Source organism: Pleurodeles waltl, chromosome 12 (assembly GCF_031143425.1).
Source record: "Pleurodeles waltl isolate 20211129_DDA chromosome 12, aPleWal1.hap1.20221129, whole genome shotgun sequence".
Taxonomy (NCBI): domain Eukaryota; kingdom Metazoa; phylum Chordata; class Amphibia; order Caudata; family Salamandridae; genus Pleurodeles; species Pleurodeles waltl.
This window is the reverse complement of record NC_090451.1, coordinates 715,848,754-715,870,060: the sequence shown is the minus strand read 5'-3', so window position 1 is coordinate 715,870,060 and position 21,307 is coordinate 715,848,754. Positions and strand designations below refer to the sequence as shown.

The 21,307-nt window shown below is 41.1% G+C and overlaps 1 protein-coding gene across 1 annotated transcript in view; it reads left to right on the top strand.

Annotated features, from left to right (window-relative positions):
* Positions 1–21,307, top strand: part of LOC138266967 (zinc finger protein 208-like) — a 95,512-nt gene that overhangs the window by 43,747 nt on the left and 30,458 nt on the right. Inside the window, exons 3-4 of the mRNA XM_069215775.1 lie at positions 3,974–4,030; positions 12,629–12,718. The gene's annotated coding sequence lies outside the window, so the exon portion shown is untranslated. The remainder of the gene's footprint in view (positions 1–3,973; positions 4,031–12,628; positions 12,719–21,307) is intronic.

Here is a 21,307-nt window from a genome sequence, read left to right as displayed (position 1 = left end):
TCGCTGAACTGATATGCTCTTGCATTTTTCAAGCATTTTCACTCGCCAACAGCACATAGATTATCAAATCCATCTCGGATAACTTGCCCTCAGTAGCTGACAAGTTTAATCGTTGCATGACCAAGATTAACATCTGGATGAAAGAAAATGTTCTTAAACTGAATATGGAAAACCCTGGGGTTCTGTGTTTTATGCACAAGAATCCATTTGGTCTTGCAGTTGGTGGCCTGAGGATTGTGACCCTTTACCTACTCCTATTAAAACAACCAAAAATCTTGGGGTGATCTTCAATACTTCCTTGAACTTTGAGTCACTTGGCAATTGCATCATGAGTACCTACTTTCACATAATTAGGTCTCCTAGGAAAATCTTTCCTTTTATTCCAGTTGAACTAGGTCACTCAGTGGACATTGCCTTAGTCTCCTCCAGACTTGTTTATTGCAATGTGCTCTGTTTGAACATGAATGCCTCCTCATTGAACAAGCTACACATGGTGCAAAATGCGGTTGCGTGCCTTATTCTTAACACTCCTAAACAAGTGTCTGTCAGAGACGGCATTAGAGCGCTGCTTTGGCTTCCTAATAAGAAGCGCATTGTCTTCAAGGTTATTTGCCTAGTCTTACTAGTTCTCCATCACAATGGGTCAAAACATCTCTCCGCCCTCTTCAACTGGAACATTCCAGGCAGGTCACTTAGGACTCCTTCAGCTGGGAAAGGCTCCATTCCCAGGTTGCAGATAGTCAGATGGGGAGACTGGGTCATTGCCAGGAATTTTCTGCCCACACACATTGCTAGACTGGACTCCTCTTCCTTGTTTAAATAAAATGTTAAAAACTTGGCTTTTCTCATATTAGGCTCTCAGGTGTGCTTAAGAGCTCTGTTTACTGTCTAAGTGCTTAGATACCCTAAGGTTTAAGGTGCTCTATAAATAAATTTTTCATTTCATTGTAATTCATGTCATAAGAGGAGGCATATGAAATATATACATTAATCAAAGAGACTGCACAAGAAACCACAAGCTCAAGAAGTAGTGGTCAATTAATCAGACAACTGGAGTAGCTAATGTGTAATTAAATTAATCGTTGTTGGCATGTTTCAAAACTGATAAAATGCAACAAGGCTAAACTCATCCCTAGAAAGTTAAGAGTGTCATTAAAATTGATTTATGTAAACTCAATAAAGACTTCGTTGACAAATGGTATGCAATTTTGAACAAATGTTCCTTAGATTTAACATTGTTAATTGTCGAATAACTTTCAAAGACATTGAAGGCTTTGGAAAAAGAAGTTTAACAATTAAAACACAAAGCTCTTGAATCATTAGGAATTGACAAAAATTCTACAAGGTATTAATAAAGAAAACCTCACAGATTACACAAAAGCATTCACGGATAGAATTAAAAAAAAAAAAATGTAAAGAGATACCCTTGATTATAAACTAAATGAAGCCTATGCTTGAGTAGACGTAAAGGCACAAAAACATATTTAAAAAAAAAAAACTTAAATTACCTCAGATGAAAGTACATCATCAGAAAGTAAAACACCTTTGATAGTAAAAGAAAATCCATTGCCATCCTCTAATACCACTGAGATGGTTGCTGAATAAAGAGTGACTACAAGCTTTGACAAGTCTACATTTTTATCAGTCCAGCTGCCATAACAAACCAGCTTCACGTTTAAACTTAAAACCAGGCGGAGGAAAGGGAAGTGGGAAGGAGAAAGAAGCAGAGAAACAGGATTTGGGCAGCAGTCTGAAAATGTAGTGATAAATATTTCTAAATATTCCCTTTCTCAACAACAAGTCAAAGTATTAAACAAAGAGATATCTTTTATACCTACCTATCATCTATCCAGCTGGAGACAGGCATTACCTTATTTAAATTCATGCAGAATCCTTCATTGGAATATTTCTTTTCAACTGTACAGGAGCATCCATCTCTGAAGGAAGAGCCTTGTTATAGCGAGTTTAAACCTAAGAGTACATTTCTTTTTCTGGCTTTGCATAATTTGTTGGACACTTTTGAGAGCCTTTCAAAAATTATCTGAAAACTCTTAATTATGGTACAAAAAGGCACTGTAAATCTAACCATGAAGGAATGCGGACTGCTAAAATTATTTGCTAAAAGACCAGAATTAACTTTTCAAAAGACAGTCAAATGGGGTGGTTTGGTTCTGAAGGATATAGAGTACTATCAGAAAAAAGTTAAAGCACACATAATGGATGACAAAGTATACATGATTCTACAGAATGATCCCACAGATGTTTTTCAAAAAGTATTCAACCAAATTTGGGAAAATGCTCCGGAAATGGATGGGTTTACAAAAAAAACAAAGAAGTATCTTCAGACACCATTTCCTAGAAGACCGATAATCCATAAAAGGTTGAATGACCCTCTATTTCAACCTATTTGATCTGCATTTGATCTCCAAATGAAGCTATAGAAAAATATTTGGACTACCTCTTGCAACCTCTCGCCTTAAGATGTGGAGTCCTGTACAAAAGACACTAAAGCCTTTTTGAAAAAGTGGAGAGACATTCATATAGATGAATCACAAAAAATGTGGATGTACATAATCGATGCGAACTCCTTATGTACCTCCAGATTACACAATGAAGATACAGGGGCAGCAAAATTGTCCCTTCGAAAACATCATGAAATAGGAGCGAATTACGTTTTTTTTTAATTGGACCTACTACACCAGGGGTCTCCAACCTTTTCTGTAGCGAGCGCTTCTTCTGATCAGTGAAAATCATTGTGAGCTACCGAAAGCTAAACAACTAATACATTATTGCCAAGCACCACCTGACCAAACTTCCTTGACTTTAAGCCTAATGTTCATAGAGCCAGATACTATGGTTTGAACAAAATACTATGGCAGGGCTGGCATGTGTGTCAGTGAAAGCTTGGTCTTTGAGAATGTATGAACATGTGTGCTTATGAAAGGTGGTACGGAAAACTGAGAGCCAGTGTCGTATGTACTTGGCATACATTTCGTCATGTGGCACCGTTACAAGTATAGCACAAACATACAACCGTGTTTTTAAATTATAGACATTTAAAGTGTACAAATGTTCATAATGTGGAGCATTTTTCTACACTTTGAATTTCTCCCATTTAAAACTTGATTGTATTTTCAGTTATAAATATTGCACAGTGTTCTAGTGGCTCATGGGAGCAAGCGGCCTGCTGTTTGTAAATGCAACACTTTGAAAAACAATTTGAGAAAATAAAAATGAAAAGTTAACTTAATTATAAAGTACCTTTTCATTTTAATTTTCTCTGATTTAAAAGCAATGAGAAACATCATTTTTTTCTCACTTCCAATACTGAGTTGACAAATACTTTTATTTAAGGGTTAAAGACCTTGGTGCTTCAATTCTTCACCTCTGTGCCCTGGGTCAGAAATCAGACTCCAGGACAGCTCCTTATCGGGCCCTGGTATCTGCAGCCTGGTGATATTAATGTAAAATAAACACAGCCTTCCCTTAACTTTAAAAACAAAAATGTGATCCTGTGCTTATTTAACAATTAACTCCAGGCTGTGTGCTAATTTGAAGGGGTGTAGGAGCTACTTCTAGCTCGCAATCGACTGGTTTGAGACACCTGTACTACACTTTTGTTTGTATCACAGTTTTTTCAATGGAAGGATGATTCCTTTAGAAATGCAGGGCTTTGATGGGATTTACAGGAGCACCAAGCTATGATAACTTTTAAGGGGCGAGTGCAAAGCGCCCGTCCCATGTTATAATCTGTCTTTGGGCTTCAAACTACTCCCATGTCACGTCAGTCTCTTTCATTGGTTTGCGGGCTTGCCTTTTAAAATCTGCTTGCTTTTATTAGTGAAAGGCGTCCATACGTCATGCGTTTGCCGGTGCTTAGCCCGTCTCGAGCGCAACAACCAAGTTCTGAAAACATACGAGGCTCCATGTTTTCCGTCCGGTTTCTGGACTACTTTTTCTCTTTTTTTCGCAGGACGATCTCGCTGGCCAGAAGTCGAGCGCTTTGCATGACATCGATCCCGTTACATAGGTAATTGCACTTTTGCTGATAGGTTTCACTGCGAGTGAACTTTTATTTCCCTTTGTGTGTCTGCTTTGCACGGATGGCGGCCATCAGCTCGCTTATGTGAAACTTTTACTTTTCAGTTTATATGACAATAAATGTCCAGTTAGTTGTGTGAAACTGTTTTACTTTTCATTTTCAATTTATGTGGCAAGAAAAGTCTGGTTAGGAGTTTACAATGCTAATTGCTCTAGCTCGAGCAAACGCGAAACCCATTCCATTGTAAATGCTTGTTTTGTTTATAATAATGCGCACCTGAAGAATGATTTATACATTACGCAAGGTTCATAGATGATATTTGATTTTATCGAATGGTTCACCCAAATCTCTTGAAGAAAATATACTCAACTTCAACCATATGAATGTTGATATTCAACTTACACAATTGAGAAAAACCAGACACCATTTCTAGATGGTATTCAGCCTCTGAGATGGGTGATTGTGCCTAAAATGGACTGGTTATTTGTTTCATTAAACCAATTTATTGTTCTGGAAATGTGGGTACTAAGCCGGGATATCGTCTTCGATGATTGTCACATGTCGTTTTTGAATTCCTGAATCCACTAGAAGGGGCTCTTTCAATCCAGCAGTTTAGAAAAGAAATGTTTGATTAATGTCAATTAAAAACATGGATGGAAATATTGCAAGCATATTTATTGGGACATGAGCTAATAATGATCCGTTGAGAGCTTTCCAAGGATATATTGGTGTCCATGGCGGCATTTCGCCCCACAAAGGTGAAATCGGTTTTGTCAATGTAACTAGTGTGTAAAATGGAACACACTCCAGTGCTGCACATCTACATTTGATCATTTTGATTCAGCCTCTGTTGAACTTTGTGTGCGCTTCTTTGAATTCTTCAGTAATTCTGATAAAGCAGATAACATAAATGGTGATCTGACCAAACCCTAGATTATTACAGGGCCATTAAATCTTCACAAAATGTGTGAAGTATTTGTATATCACACAGCACAATTTTCAGCCCAAAATGAATCAACGTCTTTACAACCAGTTCGTGACACAGGCCTGGGGCAGGTGCTCTTCTTGGAAAGGGGGCCACAGTGGTAACATCCCAAATCTAATAGGTGTTTGTGTGTGAGATAAGGCCCGCTTATGCAATAGTTTCCATGAATCACTTGTATTTTCTTCCCCTCAGTCTGTCTGTCCTCCCCAAACCATCCTGGGACCCGTTTCAGGGTGTCACCCTTCATCAGCCAGGCTAGCTTGAATTTGGTTGTATAGCAAGCACGGTCCCACGTCTGGGCATACCCTTCCCACTGGGGCAACGAAAGCAAAAACAACAGATGATGGACAGAATGCAGAGCAAATAAAACATTCACCCCCAGTCACAGATCTGGGATTAATCATCGTTTTGGTTTTTTTCTTGCCATGCCATTCCAGTTTGGACAAAGCTATATGCAAATCAGTCTTGACCCCCATGGGAACAGTCCAGCCCGACCTGCCAGTCCAGGTCTGGGGTGGAGTGATGAGCAAAAAAACAATGGATTAAACCCAGATCTTTGTGACTAGGGGTGAATGTTTGCATTGTTCAGCATTCTGTCCATCATCTGTTCTTTTTATATTTGTCACCCAAGTGGGAAAGGTATACCCAGACGTGGGTCCTGTGCTCACTGCACCACTGGATTCAAGCTAACCTGGCTGATGAAGGGTGATTGTAAAGATCACTCTCCCTGGTCTTCTTTTAACATCCAATTTTATTAATCATCAGTAGTGAAGTGACACCTTCAGGCACAGCTCCACCATTCACCCTTCTCTCCTTCTAGTCTTTACTACAATTCCACCTCTCCCATCTCCCCTGTTCCATCTGACCTCACATCTTGACATTCCACCCTCCACTAAGCACTTCATTGTAGGAAATTTCTCCACATATCTCCCCCCTTACAATACATCAATAACATAATAAACAAAAAAAACTATATACATACAGAGATCTAATCATTGCTCTTGAATGTTTTACAAGAAAACAATAAAGCAAACTATAAACAATAAAAAGGAAACTTAATACATAGTTTAACGATTAACTTTGCACACGTGGGTTCGGATCTCATCCTCGTCACCAATGTAAAGATCACTCTTCCAAGTCTTCTTTTGACATCCAATATTATTAACCATCAGTTGTGACGTGACCCCTTCAGCACAGCTCCACCATTCACCCTTCTCTCCTTCTAGTCTTTACTAGAATTCAACCTCTCCCATCTCCCCTGTTCCATCTGACCTCACAGCTGACATCATGACATTCCACCCTCCACTAAGCACTTCATTGTAGGACATTTCTTCGCAGTGATAACCTGAAACCAGTCCTAGAATGCTTGTTTCTGGTCCAGGGAGGACCTGGCTGGGCAGTTCAGTCTGGGCTGTTCCCATGAGAAACAGGGTCAAGACTGATTTGCATATGGCTGGGTCCAAACTGGGATGGCGTGGTAAGCAAAAAACGGGATGGATTAAACCCAGATCTTTGTGACTGGGGGTGAATGTTTGCATTGTTCAGCATTCCGTCCATCATCTGTTCTCTTTATACATGCTAGTACATGGACACTGTGCTTGCATGAGCAGCACTGAGCCGGCCCATCAGTCCGGGTGAGTGGCACTGGCCAGAAGCAGCATGAAAGTGGCGGTGTGCTTTGGCAGGACCAGGTTGTGCTGCTGAGTGGAGACGGCAAGCATCAGGTCGTCATCCTCATTAAGAAGGTGGAGACTTGCAGCAGGAAGGTCATCACCAGGGAGAGTTTGGGCCCCCAGGCCCCCTGTCTCCTTTCCTTACCACGCCTCTGTCTGAGCCACTGCCACGGATCCTTCAAATGTTCTGCGGAGAGCCCTATGATTCCAATGTGCTGTCTGGGCTTTCCCTCAGTTCCTCCAGCTCAGTTGCCATTAAAACGTTGCTAAGGCAAAAGGGATCCCAGTGTTGCGGTGGACATCTGTGTCTCATATGCTCCATATATGCATCCTCAATACACTTACAATGGGATGCACATGCCACATCCATGTCCCAAATCAGTAGGTGAAGGACCATTTGCAGGGGACTGGCGGATCCTTTTTAAAATGAAGGAGGATTGGCATCAGTCTTTCTAGCAGCTGACAGGTAAAAAACAAAAGGTACTGAAATAATACCGCTGCCACCACTCTCGGTCTCCCACAGCCGGGTGAGGAAACAGTGGTCATGCTCATCAGTGAAGCTGCACATACTGTACCCACATGAACACAGCGCCTGGCTCTTAATCCTTGTCACACAAGTTACTTCCTGCTCAGGAGCATAGTGTGTTCTGACCTAGGGCCAAGAAGTGAAAACTTGCTACAGTGACTTTGGGGCAGGGGTGCGTGCTCTACAGAGCCTTGCAGGGGACCCGCGTCCATCTCAACAGTGGCCATTTATGAAAATGTAGTAATTGGGCAATGGTAATGATGTGCTTTGTGAGGGTTGGCCAGGGCGTGCTCTGTAGAAAATGGTAATGATACTCTTAGTGGAAATTTGTGATAGTAGTGACGTGCTGAGAGAGAATAAGCAATCTGCACCGACTCCTATCAAGCAAGACAAGCGCCCCATGCTCTGATATTTCTTGCTTTGATTTCTTTTTCTCATTACAAGAGGGAATACAAGTATTATAAACAAAGAGAAAGCAAAGACTAGATCAGGCACTCAGTCCTGACACTGGACAGTGTGAGAGCTCTGGACAGTGGGGTGCTTACTGTGAGCTGACAATTATGTACTTACTGGAGAAGGGGAATGATCTATGAACTGAGAACTGCCAGCATTGTTCATATATGCCACTAGCAATGTCCGCCAGCTGCCACAGACATGCAAACTGACTAATCGCAGTGTCGTACATGTGGCATAAGTAAACCTGGGAAAGTCTGGTATACTCTTTGATGGGGCATGGCACAGGCCTAATTAATACTAGGGCATCACAACATTGTTTATAGTTTAACAGAGTTTGGGTTCTGCTCAGTTAACAGAACCATGAAATACAGCGATGGTTTCTTTATACTTCAACAGAGTGAAGAAAAACTGCAATTCATCCGGTGAAGATGAATTGTTGCTGTGAGGTTTCAGCTACTATTGATTACTGTTTTTTCTTAATTTGCTTAGTGCATCGTCTTTTCAGTTTACTGACCGCTTGCGTTCTATCCTTTAAGAAGGGGCAGATCCAGAGCAGAGCATGCCCTTGTGTGCCAACCTTGTGGAAACGAATAATGAGGAAGGAGTGTGAGACTGTCAGATGTTGCAGAAAGGTCCAGGAGGATGAGGGCTGCTGTGTGTCCTCTGTCAGGTCTCATGCACATATCGTCTCTGGCAGGGATGGATGCTGTTTCTGTACTATGATGGGGTCTGAATCCAGGCTGTGTAACTCTGCGCTGGATGGGCTCTGTCTTAACAGATAGAACACATGCTGCCACCCTGGCACCTCACTCCTAGGATCTTGTAAACTCGTGTGCAGAGTGCCTCAAGGTTCACCCACCCTCTTCGATGCATACATGATCCCTCTTGCCAACGTAATCCACTCACACATTAACATCTCCTTCTGTGGTGATGACATGCAACTCATTCTCTACGTCTGGGGTAAGATCCCATAACATATGACTGAAGTCACTAACTGGTTGACAGGCAATGGTCTCAAGCTCAACATTAACGTTATCAGAAGTAGTGCTCGTCAGCAAGAGCACATCACCATGGGACTCCAGTTGTGGTCAGTCGAACTTGGATTCAGCATCGACGCCGGGAACCTTTAAACAATAATCAACAGCAAAAATGATGTGACCGCTTTATAAATGCACATAACATCTGGGTGGTCCCTGAAGTGCATGTAATACCTAAGATGTGGGCTTCAAAAGTAGATGCAGTACTCCAGTAACAAGCTGAAAACGTTGTTGCAATACTCAGAGGAGCATTGAGAGATCCACATAATACACATAATGGGACCTCAGGGCTTTGACATATTTACCCTCAAAGGGCCAAGAGAATTAAATGCAAAAAAATCACAAATGGCCTCAGAATTTGACACATGGAATAGGTCACTACAAAGATAGTAGCACTAGTACGTATTAGTCATCAAGAATCGGGCAGCATACTCGAGGTGTGCTTCCAACACTTGTTACAGCATTCAAGATTTGGTTTCCATAAATGAACTCAGCATGACATGTGGCCTCAAGAACTTGATGCAGTGCTCCAGATGAGCCTTTCAGAAACGGACACAGCATTGGCGATATGACCTATTAAACTGAACACGGCTTAGCAGACTGTAGTTCTAGAACTGAACACAGTTTAGCAGATCTAGAATTGAACACCGCTTAGCAAAATTGTAGATCCAGAACTAGACACAGCCTAGCAGATTGTAGATCTAGATCTAGAACTGAACATAGTGTAGAAGATTGCAGATCTGGAACTAGACTCAGCTAAGCAGATTGCAGATCTAGAACTGGACACAATTTAGTAGATTGAGATCCAGAACTGAACACAGTTTAGCATATTGTAAATCCAAAACTAGACACAGCATGTTAGATGAGCCACTCCGCTCCAGATATGAACACATTTTTTAAAAATCCCTTCAGACCTGGACACGTTTTAGCTCTGTTGTAGGAAAGTGAACAGAATAAGATATATACTGCTTCGATAGTGATTGGTACTCTTTAGACAGGGGATCATCTTCCGCTTCTCTGATAACAGTTCAGCCTTTGCACCCCACTCCCCAAAAATCTTTTGGTCTCCTTGTGACCTAGCCATATTTATCCATTTTAAAACAATGCCATAGGAGGGCCACAGAATGCCCTAGGACAATGGACGCTAACAGTGCCCACCCACAAGTGGTTCCAGACTGGGATAGGCCTGGAATTGGTGCTACAGGCAAACTATGCCATAAAAGCTCTACGCCAAATTCCAAGGGCAAACATATTTTGGCAGGCATCACAGGGCCAATTTGCCTGTTATATGCATTTGTTTGCAGTTATATATAGCACAAACTAAACCTAAAGGTATTGTGACACTTTACATGAGCACCAGTTACATCACATAAGGTAACATTAATTTGTCCAGCACAGAGAGATTAAGTGATTTTCTGAGAATCACAGGCTGTTGAGCCAACACTGCAACTTGAACCTAGTTCCCAAGTCGGCAGCTGTGGCTGTTATGCCACAACCTATCTGTGTTATGCATTAAGCATGCTCACCACCTGCAAATGGCACCAGGTGCTCTACAAATGCCAAATACAATAGTATAAAGTAAAGAGAATCAAGGGGTGCTGACGCCTCTGAAAGAGCTAAAAGAGAGCGATTTTAGACCAATCTCCATATTGCCACTTACTTTGTGTAAGAAAGGTCTCTGCTATAAGGGCTGAGTATCTAGTTGGAGGTATTAACTTCTCCTGTACCCCAGTGACCCATGCCCTTCTTCCTGTTGAAGTAATTTAGGCACATGGTTTCCTCAGTGATCCCAGAGATTATCAGTCACCCTCTGCTCACATGAGAAGTACTGGAATTGTTTCTCTCTTTGGAGTTATTAATTAGCAAGTGTATATAGCACAAATTAAAGCCACCAGGGTAACCCCACATATTACATCACTCATCACATCACATGGTCAGTGACATCACTGATGACATCATCCAGCAAAATAAGCTTCAATATACTTAATAGAAACCATTTAATTTGTTTTTTAAATAGGAAGAGGACACAGGTGAGAGACGTACAGCACAAAGTTCACTGTAACCCGATCAACTGCCGCTCTCATCACCTGAAAGACAGTTCTCAGCAGATAGTCCTGACCCTTCTGAACGACTACTCTAAAGACTAATAGCCAAAGTAAAACATCTGACCACATAGGCTAGTCTATTGCAGACCACAATAACACCATTCGTGAACCTGGAAATAAGTTTTAGTGTAAATGTCAGATTTACACAAACCACTGCAACGCGCAACCAGTAGAGCAGTCTTGGCGGACAGGCCACTGTGTCGCACACCACTAGTAATATTATTCTTCATCCTTGTAAAACGTGTTAGCAGAGAGGTCCGTCTGTTGTAAACACCTACTAGACTGAGCCATCGCCCTGGAGAAACCAGTCATTCATCACAAAGGAGAGCGGTCTCAGGAAACTGGTCAGTATACTCAGCCATCACTGTGCATTGAAGTCTCAATGACCAGCTTAGCCTGTTGCAAAGCACTACCATGCACATGCATCAGCAGGGGATGCGTCAGTGTGGAGGCTAGCTCACTAATAAATAGTACACACGCTGTAAGAACTGGATTATAAATCAGGTGACATATATTGCAAATAGTGTCACTCAGTAGTAGAGAAAGGATAGTAATTTAATTTATGATTTAGCTTAGTACATATCTTTAAGTCTCAGACGGTTTTACGAAACACACTCTGGATAATGTCATCAGTGATGTCATTTGACATGTCATCAGTGATGTCACCGACCATGTCAGGAGTGATGTAATATGTGAAGTCATAAGCAATGCATTGCAGTGGCGTTAAGTTCTAGTTAGTTCAGGTAAATATAACTGCTGATTTTCTGTGATTTTGTGTGTGTAAAATCTAAGCCTAACTATAATGTTCTTCTGACCTTTTTTTTTTTCAGTAAATTAATTCAGTTTTTAATGCAATTTCCTAACTATAATGTCCCTGCAACCTTTTTTTTTTCCAGTGAATTTCGGCGGTTTTTTATGCTATTTCCTAACTATTACGTCCTTCTAACATTAGTTTTTTTTTTTTGTGAAGTTTAGTTTAGTAATATACATTTTTACAAGTTTATAAATACTTTTTATTTATACCTGTATCCTTATTAAACATTTTAAAAGCAACAATTAACAAATCAAGACAAGGTGAGTTTTGCAGTCTTTTCTTAAATGCAATACACCAAATGCCCATATTATGGGGAATTGGAGTAGGGCAGAGCTGCAAGTCTTCTTACGGCGCTGCCCTATGCCAATGTGAAAGGGCGGCAGGAATGTGTGGTATTTATGAAATATGGTGCATTCCTGTCCTTTCCCCCTGTGCTGGCGCAGCTGCCTGGTACCAATGCAGGCACCCTTGCACCATGGTGGAAGAGTGCTTCCATTTCATGAAGGATTGTTTTTGTGCAGGAAAGGGCACCAAAAAAATCCCAAGAGTTGTTTTCCTTTTATGACCCACCTTGGGAGGCGTAAGGTTTTGGCATTCCCCTGGTTTACGTGATTAAGTGAATCTTGTGCAGCATCAAAATCCATGGGTGTTGCATGGGAAAAACACCACAATGTCAATGGAACACCTCCCTGATGCAGGGGAAGGCAACCCAGCGACTTGCACTGCCATGCGTTACTCCATATCTATGAAGCCATGCAAAGCGGCTTGGCACGGCCTCATAGATATGGTGGGAAGGTTTGTGCCGCCGGAGTGTTAAAGAGTGATGCTCTAACGGCGCAAGCCTCTCATAAATAAGCCTCCATTTTTTTCATCAATATCTTATACAGGCCACACAAATTTTAATATTTACTTGAGGGAAACTATATATGTACATTAATATTTAGAAGCCTCTATGTGCTTTTTAACATATTTATTTATTTATTTTACAAGTTTGGCAAATCTGCGGATCCGCCGCATTGCCTCAGCGGATCGGCCACGATTCCAGGAACACACCCAAACCTAAACTCTTCATTGGATAATGTAAGTCTTCACCCATGCATGCTGCACGTTGCAAGCCACACCCTAAATCAGTTATCTGGGTTTGACATCTCTCTGGGACAGACTGAAAACCAAAGCTATAGTATATGCCAGTGGGACTAAAAATACCATCTCTTACCCAGTTTGTGTGTGGTCAACAAGCATAATTCTAAAAAAAAGTTCACCTCACTGTTTCACCTTCCTTTCCTCTTAACGACGTAAGCCAGTTGCTACTTTCTAGTTGTCTTCCCTTATGCCTTTTACAACTCTTGTTAATTTTGTTCCACATTTAAAAAAAGTGAAAAAAATAATAAAACTTTTTTCTCATAAAATCCACCCCAAAAAATGGCTGTTTGTAGAACCACTTTAGAAAGAGCTAACTCCATGTTATATGTTTTTTGCAAAATGTGTGTAAGTTTTTCTACTTATACATATATAATACCCCATATAAGTGAAATCTAAGTAGTACATCGGACTACTTTAATATTCACCAATGGGATTAAACTTATCAAGTATTAAAGAAGACACTAGCAACTGTTGTGTAATGTTATCTAGAATATTAAAATACAAGTGGATTTGTAAATGGCTGTATGGATGTTTCAGTGGATGTGTGAGTGACTGTACATCTGTACCTGTGTTTGTGTAAGTGTCTCTCTGGGTGTGTGGGTATCTGCGTGGGTTTGTGAGTGGGTGTGTAAGTGGGTATTAGTGTGTATGTGTGGGTGTATGAGTCTATGTGAAGTAGGTGTGTGCATGTGTAAATGGGTGTTTGAGTGACTGAATGGGAGTGTGAGTGGCTGTGTCAGCTGTGTGAGTGGCTGTGGTTGTGTTAGTGGGTACGTTAATGTCTGTCTGAGTGGCTATGTGGGTGTGAGACTGCCTTTACAGGTGTTTGAGTGCTGTATAGACGTGATTGTGGGCATGTAGGTGTGTTAGTGTATGGGTGTGAAAGTGGGTCTCTGAATGATTATGTGAGAAGTGTGCGTCTGTATAGGTGTGTGAGTGTATGGGACTGTAAGTGGGCGTGAAACACCCTCATATGAATCTAATGCAACAGCACTGGCAAAACTAATTTGTAAACTATATTACTCCCATAGATTGTGCTGTTCATCTGTATAAAAAAGAAAACAAACAAATATGAATTACTGTTACAATGTATGAAAATTCTAAATTAAACTGAGAAATGTTTTAAATCCATAACTTTATAATAACAATCACTTCACATTTCCCTTGCTCTTATGCTGTGTTATAATATTTATACTTATACAGCATTAATGATGTACTGTATAAAGAATCACATTTGAACATTGTAGGAACAAATCATGTAGACTGCATAAAACCCCCCAAAACTGCACAGTATGTCACTGCAAATGAGAAACCCAGCGCATTGCACACGTTTTTTAAACAATCATTTTATGTATACTTGCAGTATTAATCCATAGAAACAAATGCTGAAAGTGAGAACTTCATCATTAGAAGTGGTACACCAGCTCTATAAGATAAATAAGGAAGAGCATCATATGCAAAGCCTCATAAAGATATCACCCTTGGAAGGCCGCATGATGTCATAAATCCTGATAATGTATCAACAATACCTAGACTATTCCACTTTTACAACTGTCACCCCCCTTAGAACTTTGGTTCCAAAAACAAAAGATAGGAAATTGTTAACTTCCAAGGTAATCTTTGCCTCAATGTAAGGTTCCCATCATTACATTCTGTCCTTCCACTTCTACCTTTTAGATAGACAGTATAATGACTAGATCTAATACTAACCACTTCATAAAAATGATAGTGATATTAGTGTATGTTTTACCAGAAATAGATATTTGTAATGCTTTTAAAGGTAGTAATCTCAGTATCTAATTTACTGCCATCCGCTCCGCATCATTGTAGCATTAAAATGACATACTTCTCAGTTCTTGCCACGTAAAGTCAACAGATCATCTGTTCGACAATTTGGGCATACATTATTTTGTGTAGTTTTTCTCACTAATCTCTCAAAAGTCACAGTTTTTGAATCTGGTAATGTTAAATAAAATGCTCCAATTCTATTTGTGTAGTTGATGTGTATCAGTAATCTTTACATTCATGGTTCCACGAATAACTAAATCCAAATAACTAATTAAAAGGTATCTCCTCTTCTTCTAAAAAAACAAACATCACCATTAAAAACTCCTATGCATCATCTTGAGCATTTTGAGTAAACTGTACAGATCCACTACATACATCTACAGTGCCTTGAATCAATGATGCAGAATGTATTTTAGTTCCTTCACTATGCAGACGGTACAACCCGGTACAGAATATCATACCTTCTGTGATTACTTTTGTATTACATCTACAGCGAACAGTGCAGACAATATGTTTACCATACCATTAGCATAGCAGTTCACGCCAGAGGTGTTTGATAATTTGTGACCAACAGTATTACCCTCATTTTCATTTTTTTGATTCTTAACAACTTTCTTTTCTCTTTCATTATTTCCTTGCATCACCGTCAGATGGAATGTTTCTCATAAACTGGTTATTGTCCTAAATGAGGAGCATACAGGCTTTTTAATCAGTGTATTCTTTAACACAATTTGAGTCTGCATTTACTCTGCTCTCATCAAAGGCAACTAGATACGTACCAGACAATGTCCTAACTCAAGAGAAAGCTACATATGACATGCCTTCCTTAAACACTGTACTACTGTGGGAAACTGGCACCCTGTTGCAGTACCTCCCACCCCCTACTGGTTTCTGGATGCAACTTATACTGGAGTGCACTTGGATCCTACTAACCAGGTTCTTTCCCTAAAATTGCAGAAGTATTTATACAATTGACTACACCTTTAGCTGCCACTACAAGTCCCTAGTAAGTGGTACTTAGGTACCCAGGGCATGGTGTACTAAGGGTAGGCCTCTGAGGGCAACAACACAGATAGTGCCATCCTTACGGGCTATGCATCCAGATGCACCCAGCACTGCCTTTGCAGGCTGAGCGTCCTGGTGCAATCATAAAATGCTAATTCGACATGGTACACAGTCTGTGTGCCCTGTCCACTACACACTGCATGCAAGTTAGGTAAGTCACCCCTCCTACAGGCCTTCCAGTCCAATGGCAGGGTCCACTATATTGTATGTGTAGGCATAGATGAATGAGCAATATGCCCCTACTGTGCCCTTGCTTAACCTGGGACTTAGTAAGTGAACAGAGCAGCCATTGTAAATGCATGTGCTGGACACTGGTCAGTACGAGTATCACAGCTTTATGATGGTTACTCTTAACCCTAGGTTGTTTGGTATCAAACAACTCAGAATGATAAATCCAATCTGGCACCAGTATTGGGTCTATTATAAAATGTACCCAGGACCACCTTAGAGGTGACCCCTGCAAAGCTAACTAACCCTGGAACGGTTGCTGGCCAGTCACAACCAGCCTGCCACCACCAGACAATATTCTGGAACCCTGGGGTCCCAGAACAAAGCCCTTCCTGGGTAAAGGGGTCACACCTCCCTCCTCAGGAATGTGCACTGCCCTGCTAGCGAGCTCCAAAGATCTAACAGCCTTTGACAAATCTACCCCCAGGCCTGCTGCCAGCAGCACATGGCCTCCCCCATTGCAAACCCCCGCATTTGGCAGGAGCAATGGCGGAAAAACACACAAAGGACTGGAGAAGTGGCCACCACCAGCTTGCAACACCCATAAAGTGTTGCATGCAAGATGACCCTTCCATTTCATTTCCCTCCATCTTGCATGGTAGGCTATTTTCCTATCATGGATAGGGAAGTGACCTCTGCCCACAAGAAGTGGTCACATAGTGGGTGTAGCCACCCTATGGTAGATGACCCATTAGTCTCTACGAGGTACACCCCCAAATGCCCACTAAATACAGTGTTTAGTGGGAAGCCCTAGACCAGAGATTAAGATTTCAAGGACACAAGAAGACCAGAAACAAAGAAGACCCAAGGCTCGATAACTGAAGTCCTGCTGCATCAAGGAAAATGTGCCAAACCCTGCCTGCTGCACCCAGGACTCAACAGTCGCCGTTGATGGTTTGCTTGGATAGCAGATGTTCTCAAAAATCCCCAGAGGACCTCCACTCTTCTAAAAATCGCTGAAGATGTGCCGCCAGAGTGAAGGTATCATTCTCCTGCAACCAAGACCAAAAGACCAGTGAAGTCCAGTTCACTGACCGGCTGCTGACCTAGGAACTGACACAGCAGCCAGCCCAAATTTAACCAGATGGACCGTGAGGTCAAAACCTGCCAGTGTGCCAAGTTTGGTGGCAGTGAGCTCTCCAGTGGTTGAACCCTGCAATAGCCCCAGGTACTGGTCACTCAACATAGACACGAGGAAGGAAAGTCCACTCTGGACTCCAAAAAGACCAGGAGGAAGCCGCAGACAAGGCACTTCAGAAGCCACCAGAACCACCCACCAGAGTGGCCCTGCAGATCTGCAAGCGACCCTCAAAGTGACTTACCTCCTGCTTTCAAGGGAACCTTTGCGCACAAATTTTGGCTCATCTGTCTGCTCTGCACCCGGCCTCCCTTGGCCCTGCACCAGAGAACCAGCTGTGCTCTTAAGGTCTTCCACCCCTGTGACATCTACAGTCCAAGGGGACCCATCAGACCTACCTCGAAGTCCACCTGTACATTTCTTTTCCAAGTGGTCCCCTGCAGTGGTCCTGGACCAACTCCAAGGACTTTTCAGTAACTATTCCCATCAAATCCGAGAACCACCTGAACTCCTCTGGCTGGCACACAGGCCTCTCAAAGGCCTTGACCTAAGAACAAAAGGAGACATTGGTAAACGCATTGCCTGATTTTATATGAATTTTTTAAGTTTTCTCCCATTGATTCCTATGGTGCATAATTACACACAAAAAAAAAAAAAATCATAACTTAAACAGTACTTACCAGATTTTGATGATCTTGGTCTTAACATTTTATAAAAATCAAATGTATTTTTTTTAATTGGTCTTGGGTTATTCCTCTAGTGTGTGTCTTCATTTATTGATACTGTGTGTACAACAAATGATTTGCACTTCACCAAGATTAGCCTAACTACTCAACTAAGCTACCATAAAATTAAAGCATTAGGTGGTCTCGTTTTTATCTCTGTAAACCAACGTTTGGTTGCCTGGACTCTCTGCACTGTGGGCCCAACTTTGCATACTACATAGAGAGCCAGCTTCCTACAGCTACCAATATTAATAAATGCTGGATCTAAAATTAAACCTTGTGATTTATGAATAGTAATAGCAGGTGCTAGATAAACTGGGAACTTTATCCGTCAAACATAAATTTTTCACTAGCAAAAAACCTGCAGTACTTCGAACAATTTGCTTTGCATTTTCACTCAAATTTAATCACAAGGTATTCCACCTTATTCCTATTAGGACAATCAATCAAATCAACACCTTTACACCTAGCACCATTAACCTAATTTCCTTCAACATTTAAATTTCAGCACAAAATCACCCTACAGTTTTTGCATTGACTTAAATATTTCTCCAATCCTGCAGTTCCACAAACAGATTTTTCTAACGAATCCAGTTTTGCTTCTATCGTTTCATTTAGAAATACAGTGACACCCTGGTGTTCCATTTTATCTACTCCCTTCAGTTGCAAAATTTCTTCTTTCGCTAGTTCCAGCAAATCATTGTTGAAACATTAGTTTTGCTGCTGTCATCACTGTTGCTTTAAGGTTTGTTAAGATGCCGACTTTGTAGAACACATCTTCCCTCTTGTGAAAGAACACCTACTGTAATATCTTTCAAAATATTACCTAATTCATTACCGGATGCTTGTCGCATATTCCTGATTAATTATTGTATTTAAAATTTAACCAAATAGTCATATTTCCTATGCTTCCCACAGAATTCCTAGTTTCATCATGCAACGGTGTTTTGAACACAGGCTGAACCGTCACAGGAGTAAGTTACAGTAGATCTCCAAAAGCAATCAAATGTTTTCCACCAAATAGGACATCATAATCTATTCTCAGAACCTCTTGCTTTCTCAAATGCACAAAGGCAAGTATTAAGTTTGAGACTGTGCTCACCTCATCAATGATTAAAAGTTTCAGCTGTTTTAACACTCTTGACACTTTGTGACAAGCTTCACCAGATAACGTTCGTTTTCCAGTTTGTTGACATGTTCCCACGGCAGAGTTAAAAGTTGATGCAAAGTAATACGTTTGATATTGTGTGCAGCTAATCCAGTAGGTGCTGTAAGCACATATGACTACAGTCTGTAGTCTTCTGTATAAAAGTGAAAGCACTTGTAATAAGAAACTTTTACCAGTTCCAACTTGACCGCTGGCGTTCAACAGTATAGGTTAAAATCGTGAGCATGCACACTCTTTCTTGTCATGATCTGTCCGAGCTCAACTGTAGCTTTTATCGCCCTACATACTTGCATTTGCTTCACATTTAACTGTGCAACCAAATCTGACAAATCAATTGTTTTCAGTCTTGCTTGCTCCTTTGAAGTCTCCACCTCATTCATTGCAACAGCAGCTTCATTTTCAATTACTGGCTGTGGAAGTAGGGCCTCAATTTGAGTAGCAGAACTTTGTGTACTTTGCAAACTCTCCTTCGGCCACCTCCGCAGCAGTTATATCTTCCATCTCAATTTCATCATTCAACATTTTCAAGTAGTTTACAGATACTGAGCACTCATGCCATTCTTTGCAGCTTTGAAAAGGGTCTTCATAGCAGTCAGACTCTCCTAGTAATTCTGTTTCACAATGCCAAGGTTTAAACGTATGCAAAAGTGCCATATAGAAAAATTCTCTTTTTTTTCAGGGGTCTGGCTACTCATTTTTGCATGGTAAATTAGACTGCCATCGGTATGTCACACCAAACACCCATTGCAACACACTACTGCAAATTTACCTTCATCTACATCATCTGCCACATTGTTTCCAAATGTGTAGTACTGGAATACTTCATAGAGACACATATTTTCAAGATGTACACTCCCTTTTAGATAGTAAGTGTCCCTCATGTTGGTTTTTTAAATGTCTGTACTGTCTGGCTCAAATTGTGCAATTGTTCTCATTTCTGAGAACAGATTCAAAAACTCTGTTTCGGGTTGATGCTAGGCCTAGACACACCTAAAATAATTCCTTTTGATGTACAATATAAACTAGCAAAATCGCTACTTTCATAGTATCCAATTTTCCCCTTGTGAAAGCATCTTCAAACTGAAGCAGTACAATTGTATTGGTAGAGACTTTTCAGCAGGGATTTTGTATGTACAAAGTAACATAACGAGCAACAGCTATACATATTGGCTTTCCACATTTTCGAAAAAACAAGTTGTAGTCATTAATATATTTCAAAGCTTCTGTTTTCCCGAGGTTGTAGGTCTTTTCTGGTGGTTTATGGATAAGTCTATGTCTCACTACAAACCTAAAAATGTTCACTCTTCCTTTTGAAAAAGCTGATTTTGAAATACAAAGCAACATTTTTTGTAAACATTTCCTTTTACTCTGTATTTCTGTCAACAGTAGTTTTAACATTTTTGTGTTTGGAAATTCAGTACTTGTTGTTTTGGGCCGTTTTCCGCACTGTCTTTTGGAATACTAGATGTCATATACTGTTCTATGAAAGAAAGTACAGGCTCACCTGTGTCTGTTCCAAATTTAGGTGCATTCTTTACCCACAATAGCATATGAATATGAGTGGCACCTCTCGCTTGGTACTCTTTTTGCCTAAAGAAATCTGTATTTTCTCCAAGAGATATTTTTTTCTGTTGCAGATGAAGAACAACATAGCTTAAAATCTGTGCTTAATGTACCAGCAAACATTTTCTGGACCAGAGAGCAAAGTTATCCTGGTGTCTTCAATTCAATACTTTTAATGTTAGAGTTTGCTTCTCTCAAAACTCATGTAAATCATCCCATGCATACTCTGAACACCTCAGTGTTTCAAACTAAGTTGGTGCACCTAAACTTTGCATCATACACTTGAGCTCACCATGACGACAATACCAGTGCTCATTGGCCCCATGTTGGCATGCAATCAAATCATATTTTCCTTTAACTTTTCACCAAAGTCTTTTGCTGACATAATTTGTACATTAAGAACATGGTTAACAGCATATGACAGTCCAGACAAATATAATCTTGTGGACCTATACTCAACTGTAGGTATTTGCACAGGGCAGTCATCATATTGTCCGCCTACTCCAGTTGGAATTAGTTGAGGAAAACATCAAGCCTTTACTTTTTTTTTCCACACACTCATTAGAGCTCCTATAGCTTGTTTCCTCAAATATAGTTCAGTGGCACCACACATAGGCCCTCATTCTGACCTTGGCAGGCGGCGGAGGCCGCCCGCCAAAGTCCCGCCGTCAGGTTACCGTTCCGCGGTCGAAAGACCGCGGCGGTAATTCTGACTTTCCCGCTGGGCTGGCGGGCGGTCTCCTTCAGACCGCCAGCCAGCCCAGCGGGAAAGAGGCTTCCACGATGAAGCCGGCTCGGAATCGAGCCGGCGGAGTGGAAGCTGTGCGACGGGTGCAGTTGCACCCGTCGCGTATTTCACTGTCTGCGCAGCAGACAGTGAAATACATTTAGGGGCCCTCTTACGGGGGCCC